The sequence below is a fragment of the Heterocephalus glaber genome, unplaced genomic scaffold (genome assembly GCF_053883595.1).
Source record: "Heterocephalus glaber isolate CG9 unplaced genomic scaffold, H.glaber_assembly_v1.0 deba00001124, whole genome shotgun sequence".
Classification (NCBI taxonomy): domain Eukaryota; kingdom Metazoa; phylum Chordata; class Mammalia; order Rodentia; family Bathyergidae; genus Heterocephalus; species Heterocephalus glaber.
In genome coordinates this window covers 492,704-505,999 of record NW_028258197.1, presented here as the reverse complement: position 1 = coordinate 505,999, position 13,296 = coordinate 492,704, and the positions used below count along the sequence as shown (strand labels likewise).

General features: G+C 34.8%; 1 protein-coding gene across 4 annotated transcripts in view; it reads right to left on the bottom strand.

Annotated features, from left to right (window-relative positions):
* Tanc2 (tetratricopeptide repeat, ankyrin repeat and coiled-coil containing 2) overlaps window positions 1-13,296 on the bottom strand; it is a 469,601-nt gene that overhangs the window by 427,445 nt on the left and 28,860 nt on the right. The gene's annotated exons all lie outside the window — the stretch shown is intronic.

Below are 13,296 nucleotides of genomic sequence, written 5' to 3'. Positions count from 1 at the left end.
AGGCTGCACAGAACAAACATGAAGTAGAACACAGACCAACAGACAATACCCAAACCAACCAAACCACAGAAAATAAAGGTTGAAATACAGAAAAGAGTATTAGTAATATATGGAACCCACTGAAAAGTGTGTGTACATGTGTGTGCATATATATATACACACATATATACATATATATATAATTTCAGAAAGATTGAGAAAATTAGGAAGAATATTTGAAGTGATAAAAACCAAGAATTTTCTAACATTAATGAGATATAAAGCCACTCTTTGTAAAGCCCATAAAACACAAGAATAAATACAAAGAAAAACACTAGCACCAAGCAAATCATAGCTAAACTACTAAAAAATAAAGTCAAAGAAAATCTCTAAAACTACTAGGTGAAAAACTAAACACATTTAAAGTAGCAACAAACAACATATGACATTCATCAGAAGTGACAAATAGCAGAATACAATGGAATGATTTCTTTAAAATTCTGAAAGAAAATAGGTGCCAATCAGGAAATCTATTCTTGGACTTTTTTTTTAAATCCTTGAAAAATAAAAATTAAATATAGATAATTTCAAATGCAAAAACAAAGAATTTAGTACTAAAAGAAATAGGAAAATGAAGGGCTTTGAATAGAAAAAAAGCAATACTTTAATTTTTTTGTTGTTTTGTTTTTTGATATAAGGTCTCTATGTAGTTCAGGCTGGCCCTGAATTCACTATGTAGCCTAGACTTGCCTTGAACTTGCAATGATCCTCCTGCCTCAGCCTCCCAAGTCCTGGATTACAGGCATGTGCCATGCAGGCTCAGCTATTTTTTTGTTATTGTTGTTTTTTGGGGGTTTTGTTTTTTGGTACTGGGAATTGAACTCAGGGCCTTGTGCTTTCTAGGCAGGTGCTGTGCGGCTGAGCTATATCCCCGACCCCAGGCTATTTTTAAAGTATTAAAATTAGTATTTCAAAAGTATCAGACTTAAAAATGGTAACAGCACCTAAAAGGCAGAAGTAAGGTAAACAGAATTAAAGTTTCTATGATATCATTTGTCTAGAAATAGCAGAAGCTAGAATTTATATTAGCCTTCAATAACTCAAAAACTCATGTAGCCAAATCTAAAAGAAACACAGGATAAATTCTACACATAGTTCAACATTTTACCTGAAGAAAATCCCAGACTTTCTAATATTTATCTACAATATTTATATTTATACTGTTCAAAGTTTCAAAAGGAAGAAAATATAGAAGTATGGGTATCAGAACAAATTATTATTTAAAACTGAATAAGAATTCCTTGAGACTATAATGTTAAGTGAAATAAATCAGACACACAAACTTAAATATCACATGATTTCTCTTATGAGGAAAAACTCACAGAATAATTAATTTAAAGAGCAAAATAGGAGACAGATACTAGGAAAAAGGGACCCAGATCTTTTGCAAATGGCAAAGAGGACCAAGAGATGGAGGGAAGCAGGAGGAAGGCAAGGGGAATAGAAAGTAAAAAGATGTGTTACAAGTACCAACTCCCCATGATGAATGTAATCATTATATATTGCGAACATGCCCTAATAAAAATTTTAAATTTAAAAAATAAAATTCAATAAGGCTGTGAGTCAAAAAGAAGGAACTCTCACATCTACATATAAACCAAGATAACATCCTAAAATTCACAACAGTAAAAAATTTTGATGGGTAAAAAAATTACAGTAATAATCACTTTTTGAAGAATATTTTTTCTTCCTGTTTCTAAAACATTCTATTCAAAATTACTAAAACATACAAAGAATGAAATAAAACATAAAATATTTAAAGCTAATTACCCACTTCATATTTAAATTTTGGTAAAATGACTTTCTTATTCAAGGTAACATACCAAGAGAAAATTTATTAAACTATTAATATAAAACTCCACAAACTGAAGCTATATGAGAAAAAATAGTTTGATCTAATTGACAATCATGTCTAAATTAGGCTGGGGATGTAGTTCAGTGGTAGAGCACTAGTCTAGCAAGGGTGCATTACCTCGCACATATTAAGTGCCTGATAGACAATTAATAAATGAATGAATGACAAAGCAAAGGGAAAACCATATACTAGAGTAAGTCTCAACATGAGCCAATATGCAGCACGTTTTAAAAAAGAAAAGAAGTGTGTATCTACTCGTTCAGCAAACATACATGGGTGCTAGAATACACCAGGCACTGCTCTAGGTACTAATCCCCAATACCACAAAAAATAGAACACATACACACACACACATGCATGCACACACACACACACGCACGTGTGTGCATGCACATTAAAATTAAAATTAAATTAAAACCTATGGTTCAGCTATATGAAGAGCAGATATTATTTAAAAAACAATCTTGATATGCTTTCAAAATTCAGAACTCAAACCCCAGCAAATACCAATCTATTTCTATGGATTTACCTGTTTTTGATATTCTGTGTAATTGGATTTTTGCTTATTTTAAAATTATAGTTTTTGAGAAAAATAATTTCATCTAATTCAATTTTTCAACTAAAAATTATATGCAATATTCTCTTACGCTTTTGTTTGTATTATTCTTAATCTCCACTGTTATCTGTCCTTAGATTTCCTTTTTTTCTCTCCTGTCTTCAACTAATTGTTATCTTTGCTACTATGTATCAAGCAATATTGTAAGTGGTGGAAATAAAGAGCTTAAAAGAAAAAGTCAGACAAGTCTTTTCCTCCTTTTAGAAGGGGAAACAAAACAAGTAAAAAAAATACATGTAACCTAATTTCAAGTAGTAGAAATACTATGAAGAAAAAGTTAATAGAGAGTGTGCTACATTTCACACAAATATGATCAGGAAAGGCTCCTCTGTGAGGATGAGATTTAAAAAGAGATCTCAGGGCCGGGGATTTAGCTCAGTGGTTCCGGTGCCTGCCTCGCAAGCGCAAGGACCCAAGTTCGATCCCCGGTATCAAAAAAAAATAAAAATAAAAATAAAAAGAGATCTCAGTGAAATGAAAGTGTAAGCCTTCAGAATGTGTATGAAGATTCATACCAGGAAAAAAGCAACTGCAAAATACTGAAGCAGCAATAAGCTTGGCATGGTCAAGGAACAACATCAATGTGATGAGACAAGAATAAGGAGGGGTAGGTGAGGAGTCTGAAAGTAGCCAGGATTCAGATTATACAACGCACTATAGACCCTAGGGTAAAGACTGAATTTTTTTGAAACCTTTAAAGAATTTTGATTAAAGACTACTATATAAAGAATAGATTGCAGGAGCCAAAGGTGTAGCTCAGTGGTTGATAGAGTGCTTGCTCAGCATATGCAAGACCCTGGTTTCAATCCTGCTCCGCCCCCCCAAAAAACCCCATAACTGCAGGAAGCTCCTAGAGTAGCCTGAGAGATGAGAACTATCTCTAAAATGATAGAAATGAGATGCTAACTGGTTAAAACTGGTGTGCATATTTTAAAGGCAGAATTTATGAAATTTGTTGATATTGTAGGTATGGGATGAGAAAATAAGATTAATGTATCTGTATTCTCCATTTTCTTTCAGAGATTTGCCTATTTTATTGTTTTTTCCCAAGAACCAAGTTTTGGGATTATTTATTAAATCCATTTTAAAGTACTCTCACTGACTTCTGTTTTCATATTTTTAAATTTTCCCTTTTACTTTTTCATTTTGTTGCTTTTATCTAGTTTCTTGAATTCAGAGTTTAATTCATTTATATGCTATGGTCATTAATAAGATTCATTTTAAGACTACATACTTTTCTTTACCAGTTGGAACTTTCCACTGGTCCTTAGAGATGTCCATTTCTACACAATCTTACTTCAGATTTTCTCTTTAACCCTAAAGTGATTTTAAGATATCACTTAAATATTCTTAAATGTTCCAAGTGTTTAAGATTTTTTTCTATTTTAGCTTTTCCTTTTTCCATGTCTACTTTTATTATTTCGTGGTCAAAGAATGTGCTTCTTAGGTTGCTGCTTCGGAAATGTTGATATTTTCTTTATGGACTATACATACTTAATCTTCACAAATTTCTATTGCTGCTTAAATATAAATTCTTTATCTTTATTCTTTGTAGGCAGAGGTATGATAAAAGGACTAAAGAATAAGAAGGGAAGAACTGTACTAGATGACCTTCATGAAAAAGCAATATACCACACTGATTAGAAGTACAGACTTTCTGACATACTGCTTCCTAGTTAAGAGACACTGGGCAAATTACTTAAATTCTCTGTATCTTAAAGATAGCTGTTCTTACAGTTTGGATCTGAAATACCCTCTTACAGTCATGTGCTAAAGGCTTGGTCCCCAATGACGACGTTTTTAGGAGGTAGTAGAAATTCTGGGAATTAGGGGTCTAGTTAAGAAAGTTAGGCGGCAACCCACTTTCCCATGCCCCTTCTGTCTCTCTTAGAAGCTTTCTTTCAATAAACTCTTCCTATTCGAAAGAAAGAAAGAAAGTTAGGCCTCTGAGGGTGGATCCTTTCTTCCACCATCTGCTCCCACCATAATGTTCTGCCTCACCAGAGGACCAAAGCAATGGGGCCAAGTGCCCAGGGACTGAAATTGTGGACCAAAATAAATCTTTTCTCCTTATGAGCTGATTATCTCTGATACTTTGTCACAGCAATGGAAAGCTAACACACCTGTGAAATTAAATAATTCATGTAAAACCTTCACATAATACCTGTTATCTAGCAAAAATATTATTAAATGCTAGTCATTACTATTTAAGGGGCCTCAACACTGTTATTCAAATATTTTTATTTTGGGGATTTAACAAAATGAAGAGATTTATGGAAATAAGAGTCAACATTCTTCTACTACCTCACCTTTGTCTATGCTACTCACTCTTCAAATTTCAATTCAGTTATCATCTCTCAAAAGATTCCCACAACCATCCCCTGCCAAGTTCAATCATGTGCTTTTTCTTGGTTCTTCCTCTTGTTCCTTTTATTAAACATTTATAAATACTGTACCATAATCAACTCTATGAAGGGAAGAACTAAATTGGTCTCTTTATCTTTGTATGTTTAGCCCCTCACACATAAAAGATGGCCAATAAATATTCACAGAAGACATAAACCAATATAGTAATAACTGCATTAACAAAGAGAATGAATTGTAATGGCAATATCCTTCCCTAATCCATCCTCTTCCAATACACATACCCACTACATTTAAGTTTTATCATCCAGATAAACTACTATCAAAAAGTTAAAGAGAATGTATAGAATTACCTTTCCAAACATATATTAATTTTTTTTAAAACTCATATATGCTCTTACCAGTGTTAAATTGAGTATCACAGAGCAGCAAGAGTAATTTGTAAACTTTGTTCTCAGTACTCCTTAGTGGCAGTTCATAATCAATAGGCTCCATCCCTAAACCACTGGTAATAGAGGCCATCTGGGTTCTGTAAATATATCTACAAATTCCCTGATAATCTTAAAACTTGAAACACTGCTCCCATATAGGGATGGAATACTGGCATAAAATGGGAATATTTGTAGTGTCATACAATAGTGAATGGGAGAAAGTGAATCTTTTTTAAAGAGTCCTCAAAAGTAACACTATTATAGAAATGGCAGAAAGAATAATTAATAGAGTATTGTATAAGGTCCTATAGTTTTCTAGCTGTGTACTATTTCAGCAATTCTGCACAATGACTAAGGTGGATACTCACCAGCTTGTATGGTACAACCAAATCAAGGTCTGAACTACTAGGGAAAAGAAAAGAAAGCCAGACTTCCAACAGTGGCACTACTAAAAAATTAGTCAACAGTGCTCCAAAGTGGAATCAGAGAAGAGTCTAACTCTCTGCCTGTATTTAACAACATAGATACAGTTAGATGTTATCATCTCATGAGTGGGAGTGATCAGAAAAAGATATACAATGCCTTAGTGTATGGTCCTGTTATGGCTTATATCTAGATATCCCCCCCAAAGCCTCATGCACTCGTAAGTGGGGCTTTGGAGAGTGACTGGATCATGGGTGTGTGATACTGGATTAGTCCACTGATTAGCACAGTTCTGGGTGTGGATGATGGATCTACTGAAGAGGGAAGACTCACCCTGGGTGCAGATAGCACCAATCAATAGGCTTGTAGCCTGGATGGAATAAAAAGGGAAAGAAGAAAGAAGCTAGCTGCTTCCTGCCTGCCTTGCCATGAACCATTTCTCCTCTGCCTCTCTGCCATGCCGCCCTGCCTTGGAACCAACTGATTATGCATTGAAACCTCTACAAACTGTAAACTAAAATAAAACTTTCCTCCTTTAATTTGCAGGTGATGGTTATTTTGTCCCAGGAACAAGAAAATAACTAAGATAAAGAGGACTGAAGGTTCCAGGGCAGCCTGGGCAACACAAGTTCAAGGATAGGCTGTACACAGCAAGACCCTGTCTCAAGAAGAAAAAAAGTTACAGAACTATTGCTACTACTACTTCCTACATCATTTGCTTTCCCTTGGTTTCTTCAAGCCATATAATGAACAAGTCTAGCATGTCTCTGAAGTGAAGCTTATTTTAGAGAAGTCCAGCCACTCAGCAGTCTAATAAAGAACATCAAGAAAACAACCAAAACACATAAATACAGCAAAAAAAATTTTATTTTGGTAATGTTTACTAGCTAACATTCTTCAAAAATTATACTCAGGTTAGCAATGCTTTTTTATTTCTAAGTTACATGACACAGAGATGGCAATACTGCCCCAAATCTTTTTCTAGTATTAACCTCTAAATAAAATATCTTCTGATGGCCTACATATTTGATATTTATTTGAAACTAAGTATAAGGCCCTGAGTAGGTACTGCAGGGAATTTTTTTAAAGGTTATTAAGCAATTCTTGCCTAAAAGGAGTATCTAGTCTGGTAATGAGAGTTAAAAGGAAATAAACCCAAGTACAATTTACAAAAGAAGGTGCCAGATATCCTAAAAGAAATACAAACTGTAACAGTAATTTTCAAGTGGAAGAGATTACTTTAGGTTTTGTCAAACAAACATTTAAGTGCTTAGTATACACTTCTGCATTAATAATTTCTCAGACAATCCCCAAAATAAAATTCAAGGAAAGTTTATACAAAAACCTTGGTTCCATTCTGCCATCCTTAAAAAAAAAAAAAAGGTAGAACACTAATCTTGCTTCCTTCTGTCTCTAATGCACAGTTCCTAGGCATGCTGAATAACTAGAGCTGGTGCTGGTTTTGTTTTCTGAAAGAAGTTTCAAAGCTATATTTGAGTGATGGCTTTATGAATCTTAGGTATCTAAATTATACTCACTAAGCATCACCTACTTTTGTCCTAATTCTGTAACCTTCACTGCATACTCATAATTTTTTTTCTCTTCCTTATTTATCTTCCTCCACATTCTTGATTTGCCTAGCTTTGGCTATAAACCAAAGCAATTATTGTTATGCTTTTATGCTCGATAATACTGTATTATCAACCACATTTAAATTTCATAAATCATTCCTACAAGAAAACTATTACTACTCCCAACATACAAGTGGTGAAAATCTCACTATAGTTTGAACAAAGCTTAAGTGCTAAAGAAAAGTAATTTGAATAAGAAAGTGGGTCCAGTCTAAGACATCCTGCAAACAGAGTAATCTGATTTCCCAGATACATGTTCCTTACCTTATAAGAAAAACTCTGACTCTAATTAAGCAAAAATATAATAGGCAAATCAAAAAGATTCTGGTTAGCAAAGACTTATTTTTAAATACCAATAAACTAGTCTAAAGAAGCATACACTTAATTAAAATATTTAGAACCATCTATATAAAATATTTATTTAAATCAGACTGCTAAATGGACAAAACAAAGAAACCATGTGTGAAATGGAAAGAAAAAGGGCTTTGGACACAGATTAACCTATGTTCACATCCCTGTTTCTATCAATGACTAGTGTATGACTCTGTATCACTGCTTACCATCTGACTCTCAACATCTCTGTGGTGAACACAAAGAGAAGTGTGATTGCCTACCACCTCGCAACTGCTAGCTATCTACCCCAAGTTCTTTTCTCTCTTATAAACAGAATAGCAACTTTGTAAGGCAGTAATGTGCCTAAACACCAACTTTCCAGGCTCCTAGAAACCTATGACATGTGCCCCTGTTATAATCAATGAAATGAAAGTATAAGGCTGGTAGGCAAAGTTTTAAGGAAAACTACTGTTTTGCTGGTAGAGTCATCCTGCAATCACAGGAAAAAAGCCATTCTCAAAGATAGCAGAGAACAAATATGGAAGAAACCTGTGTCCCTGATGGCATTTTGGAACTACCTTAAGTCCTAGATTACTTCCTTCTAAATATCCTTTTACCTGAAGAAAATAGAATCCTATTGATTAAGTCAATGTACTTGAGTTTTTATTATATGTAGCTGAACACAATCCTAACAAAGCATGTAAAAAGACCTAGGAAACTGATCCAAAAGCCAGGTCAGTAAAGGCAGTTATTCCACAAAAGTTATCATTTAACAGAATTTGTTAAATTATTCATCAGTGAATCAATGGAACATTGCAATATCAACTAACACAAAAAAACTCAGTTGTTAAAAAATGGGTAATATGGTATTTTCATTAAGATAAAAATCCTGTAAGTGAGAATCAAAGAGTGAATAGTTTTAATCATGAACTGTGTCCTTAATGAAGTAGAAATGAGAGAAAAATATAATTTGGTGAACACTGTACTATTACAGCTTACATGTTCGTTAATATTTACAACTTACCCACATCACAATATGCAAACACTATCCTAAATGCTATATGACTTGCACAGGGCTTTTCAAAATCAGATGGAAAATAATGGCCCAAGTAAGGGCAAGGAGGTAAGTAAATACAAGCAGAACTAAAAATTCTGTTTCTAATGAAATAAAATTTAGAATGTGACAGTGATGACAGATCAGTTCAAGATTAAGAAAAAAAATTTTAAATAACAAATTCCAAATTTAGTGAAATTACAAGATGACAGTCAAAAGCAAATACTACCAAGATAATTTTCTGAATCAGAATGTGACATGAAGTAGTTAGATAATAAAATAATCAGGAAGGAGACAGAAAAGGACAATAGAATTATCAAGAAACAGTCAGAAAATAAAACTGGGACAAAGAGAGAGAAAAGATTAAGTTAACTGACTTATAACTTTAAACCCCACTCACCTAAACTCTGTCAGCTCCCTTCCTACCCCTAAAGCAGTAATGGTGAACCTTTTAGAGTTCTCAGTGGTTCAGCCAGCCTGCTGCAGCACCCATGCCATAGGTTCATCACCACACACATAAGAAGACTTATGCATTATCACTTTTAAATCTTTTCCTCTACAAATTATCCCAATTCTCCTCTTTACTATTACTGATTCAATTATAGGAAAATGGATTCACCTTGAGACCATAATGTTAAATGAAATGAATCAGACAGACAAGCTTAAATATTGCATGGTTTCTCTTACATGACAAACCCAAAATATAAATAAAGAGCAAAATAAAAAGCACATTATAGGAAGTATGGAGATAGGTCTTTCTCCAATGCAAAGATCAAGAGATGGAGGGGGAGGAGAAAAAGAGGGTGAAAAAGAATTAAGACGTGTTATGTACATGTACAAACTCCACACAAAAAATGTAAACATTATGTACTACAAACATGTACTAATAAATTTTTTTTAAACCTCTAATTTTGATTTTTTTAAAAAACATTCTCCTTTTCTCTCTCCTATTTTCTCTACCAACTTTTCTGGTAATCTTCATATGTATTCGCAACATTAAAAGCAATAGTTCTACATGTTCTGGCAAAACTTTCAATTTACAGAAAGAAGCCTATCAAGGGGACTGATATGAAGACTCACTTAAAACTATACTGAGTGGATCCCAGGCTCCTAGGGCAGAGAAGGTAAGCTGGTCCCAACACCCGAAAGGAAGCTCCGAACCTCCACCCCAGGCTCCTAGGGCAGAGAAGGTGAGCCGGTCACAGCACCCGGAAGGAAGCTCCCTGCCTCCATCCTAGGCTCCTAGGGCAGAGAAGCTCAGACGGTCCCAGCACCCGGAAGGAAGCTTCCCCTGCTGCCGTCCCAAGCTCCTAGGCCAGAGAAACTGAGCCGGTCCCAGAACCCGAAAGGAAGCTCCCCCGCTGCCATCCCAAGCTCCTAGGGCAGAGAAGGTGAGCTGTGTGGGCCCCAGAAGCAACCCCCTACCCCGTGGAAATGAGAAAAACATAAACAAGCCTCAAAAACAGACTTCCAGATCACCTACAGCAACCCCAAAGGGAAACGAGATGGAATAATCTGATACTCAACCACCTGGATGCTCTGAACTGCCAACAAAAGAGGATCTGGGAAAAATGAAATCAGAAATAATTACTCAGATAACAGCAAAGATTGTGCTCATGGTGCAAGACAGGATTAATAAATCTAGAGAGGACACAGATAAAAAAATAGAGGAGCTGAGGAACATGATGGAATCCCAACATAGGAAACAAAGGGAATCCATAAAACAGATACAAACAGATTTCCAAGAGACTAAAAACTCCATCGAAAGTCTGCACAGCAGAATGAACCAATGTGAGGATCGAATTTCACATATAGAAGATAAGATTGCAATTAGTGAGGAGGAAAGGAAAAATTGCTTTAAAATTGTAAGGGAACATGAGAAATCAATCCAGAAGCTGCTAGACGATGCAAAGAAGAATAACATAAGACTGATTGGAGTCAATGAAGAAAGGGAAGAGAGTTCAGATGACATAAAAGAGCTCTTCACAGAAGTGATGGCAGAAAACTTCCCAAGGAGGGGAAAAGAACTTGACATACAGATAAGTGAGGTATACAGGACTCCAGCTGGCCTTCATCAAAAAAAGTCTACACATAGGCATATAATAGTTAGGATTCCAGAAACGCAACAGAAGAACAAAATTCTACAAGCAGTGAGAAAAAGAAACAAATCACATACAAAGGAAAGCCCACCAGAATCACAGGAGACTTCTCAATGCAAACCCTCAAGGCAAGAAGAGCTTGGAGTGATGTATTTCAAGCCCCAAGGGAAAACAGCCTCCAACCCAGATGGATGTACCCTGCAAAACTACCTTTCAAAATTGATGGAGAAATAAGATACTTTCATGATAAAGAGCACCTCAGGAACTTCATGAATACCAAACCGGCACTCCAAAAAATTTTAGACAATACCCTAGGAAAAGACAATGAGGATCACAACCCCAGGAAACCCAGCAGAATGAATCCATTGGGCGTGACAAATTAAATGCAAAGGGGGAGAATCCAACAAAAAGAAAACACCATGAGACAAGGCTTTTAAAACTTTGAGCTTCATCTCCCTAATGAGTGTATAATTCAATCTTATTATTGTACTGATTAGTATTTTTCTGATTCTAGAGTTGCACACCATTCCTTGTGCTACACTGGCTATTTATCATCTTCTTATGTCTACATTTTAATTGGGTTGTCTGTTAATGAGCTGTAAGAGTTCTTTATATATTCTGGTCATAGGTTACATGCATTGTAAATATGGTCTGTTTAAGGACTTTTCATTTTTAATGATGTCATTTAAAGTTCTAAATCTTGATGGAATCTCATTTATCAATTTTTTTCTTTTATACATCATGTCTTTTGTAACCTAGGTAGTTCTTGCCTACCCTGAATTCATAAATATTTTTCCTTATAATTTCTTCTTAAAGTTTCATACTTTTAGGCTTTCTTATTTAGGTTCATAGATCCCTTCAAGTTATTTTCATGTATGGAAATAAAGGGTTGAGGTTAATTTTTTATATACGGATACCAGGTGTTCTAGTGCCACTTGGTGAAAACACTATCTCTTCCTCGGCTCTTGAATTGAGTTTACATTCTATAAAATGCTAATGTTAAATAAGCTTTCAAACCTCAGTGGACCATATATGTGTGGTTCTATTTCTAGATTCTCTGTTTTATTCCAATGATCTATATGTTTTTCCTTACACCAACACTGCTTTGATTACTGTAGCTTTAGAAGAAGTTTTAAAATTAGGTACTAAATGTCTTCCAACACTGTTTTTTGTTTTTGTTTTTAACTTTTCTAGGTCCTTTGTACTCCTACATAACTTTTAAATTTCAATATCCAATTCTTCATTTATAGCAAGTATACACAGATCTGAATTCTTATATATACCTTGTGTTTTCTAATCCTGCTAAATTCAAGTACAAGTTCTAGGGGCTCCTAGACATTTCTTAGTATTTTCTCTGTAGATGATCATTTCATCTACATATAAAGATTTTGCTTCTGCCATGCCAATCCTATCCAACTGTGCCATTTTATTGCCAACTATTTTGGTGGGGCCTAGGTTTCAAAGTTTAATGAACAGATAAAGAGTAAGCATATCTGCCCTTGTTCCTCACCTTAAGGAGAAAGCATTGTATCTTCTCCATTTATATAAGGTAAGTATGGAGTACATGTCTTTAACCTGTTGAGAAGTTTCTGTTCTACTTCTAGGCTCCTGATAGCTTTTACCATGAACAGCTCTAGAATTTAGTCCAATACTTTTTCTCCAACTACTGACAGGATCATATGGCTTTTTCCTTTCCTCTGTTAAAATGATGACTTTTGGGGGTGGATCTTCCAATGCTGAACCAACACTGCCATCCCTATAACAAAACCACTTTCTACATACTGCCAGATCTGACTTTTAATAGTTTGTTTTGTTCAACAAATTTCTATCTATGTTCATACTTTTTTCTTCTATTATCTTTATCCAGTTTTAGTATTAGCACAATGTTGAGTTCCTAAAATGAGGGGAGAAGTGGTCCTTCTTTTTTCTGCTTTAATTGTTTGATATAATTTATCAGTTAAAATGTTTATGAGCCTGCTGTTGTCATATAGGTAGGTTTTCAAGCTAGGAATACACTTTCTTTAATAGGTGCTATTCAAATTTTATATTTCCTCCAGAGTTAGTTTCATTAATTTGTCTTCCAAGGTACTTCTTAGAAGTTGTCAAATTTATTTCAAAAACGATTTTTGTAATATGCTTCCTATATCCTTTTAAATTCTGTAAAATCTGTGGTAATGTCTCCTAGATCTTAATATTGTAATTTTTAAAATGTATAACTGATATTGTGTAACAGGAAGAAAAGGTCTAAAAGAGCAGGGGAATTGGGAGGGGTAGGGGAAGGGAAAAAAAGGAAAGGAAAAAATAAGAGAAGAGCAAAAAAATGGAAACAAGGTCTTTGCAAATAGGGAAGGGTGGAGGGGGTGAAGGGAGGGCAAGGGAAGGGGAAAAGAAATAAGAACCAAGAGACTCATGTAATGGTACAAGATCCCAATGATGAATGTAACTGTATTT